The sequence below is a fragment of the Trichechus manatus genome, unplaced genomic scaffold (assembly GCF_000243295.1).
Source record: "Trichechus manatus latirostris isolate Lorelei unplaced genomic scaffold, TriManLat1.0 scaffold00602, whole genome shotgun sequence".
Lineage (NCBI taxonomy): Eukaryota > Metazoa > Chordata > Mammalia > Sirenia > Trichechidae > Trichechus > Trichechus manatus.
The window spans coordinates 41,585-42,872 of record NW_004444538.1 but is presented as its reverse complement, the minus strand read 5'-3'; the positions used below and the strand labels follow the sequence as shown (position 1 = coordinate 42,872).

Genomic DNA, 1,288 nt, shown 5'->3' with positions numbered 1-1,288 from the left:
GCCTCAGCATGGAAGTCTAATTTCTCTCATGTGCCCACTCCCCCAGAATCTCCAGAAGTGATGCTGCTTTTGAACAGCCCTGCAGAAGGTGGACAGGCCAACATCCCCATCTCTTTTGTTGACAAATTCTCCCCGCTGGTGCTCAATGTCACATGGATTAAAAATGGAAAAGCTGTCACCCCAGAAGTGTCAAAGAGACAGTCTTCCTGCCCAGGGAAGACCACCTTTTCTGCAAGTTCTACTATGTCCCCTTCCTGCTCTCAACAGAGGACTTCTGTGCCTGCCAGCAGGATCACTGGGGTCTCCACAAGCCACTCCTCAAGCACTGGAGTGTGAATCATCCTCAACCTCCTTTGTTTCATGGTTTCCTCAGATGATTCATGTGTCTGGTCCCTTGGGACCCAGAGTGCCCTAACTGCTTTGTACCATCTGGTAAAATCCATACACCTTGTCTTCTCCTGTTACTCAGCTTCCCCCACTATGTAGTCTGCAATTCCTTCAATATGTCATTCTCTTTTCCCCTTTTTTAATTTATTAATAGCTAGTCTCTTGACTAAGTAACTTCTATTTGTTACTAAGTGCTACTCCCCACCACCATTCATTATCCTGTACTCTCTATTTTTCCCCAGAGTTTGAAATGCCAACCCCCTCCCAGAGACAACAGAGAACCTGGTGTGCATCTTGAGCCTGCTTGTGGGTCTGGTGGGCATCATTGTTGGGCTCATCTTCATCATCAAGGGCGTGAGCAGAGGCAATGCTGTTGAACACTGTGGGCCTCTGTGAGACAACTGGAGGTGGGTTTGATGTCGTTACAGGAAGACATATATGGAGTTTTCTGAGTGGGGGGAGTCAGAGTGGGCAAAAGAATACGTGGTGCCTTTCAGGGAAATGGGTAGGCAAAGTTGTGGTTCTTGATTTACTTTCCTAGGACAGAGACATGGGTACCATCTGGCATCCCAAAACTTCAGAGTCCCTCATCCCTTTCCACAGATGGGCACCTAGACCACAACTTAAGTCTTGGAAATTATCTCCAGTCCCTAATTCCATTGTTTCACACATAGAACACCAAGTCCAGTGAGCTAGAAAAGTCAGCTGCAAGATTTGGGCACTTCCTGGCTTGTTTCCTAAAGCAGCTGTCAGTTTGGCAGCATTTCCAGAGCTGGCTCCTTTGGCGTTAGCGTAGACTCATTTCATGAAATGGAAATCGCATGGAGTCCAATGCCTGTTTTAGCTTCTCCAGTCTGAGAAGTGGTGTTGGATGCTCTAAAATGAGGTGATGCGTGGCCTG

At 47.4% G+C, this 1,288-nt stretch overlaps 1 pseudogene; it reads left to right on the top strand.

Moving 5' to 3' along the window:
* Positions 1-46: 46 nt before the first annotated feature.
* LOC101343843 (mamu class II histocompatibility antigen, DR alpha chain-like) lies at positions 47-841 on the top strand (annotated as a pseudogene).
* Positions 842-1,288: the final 447 nt, after the last annotated feature.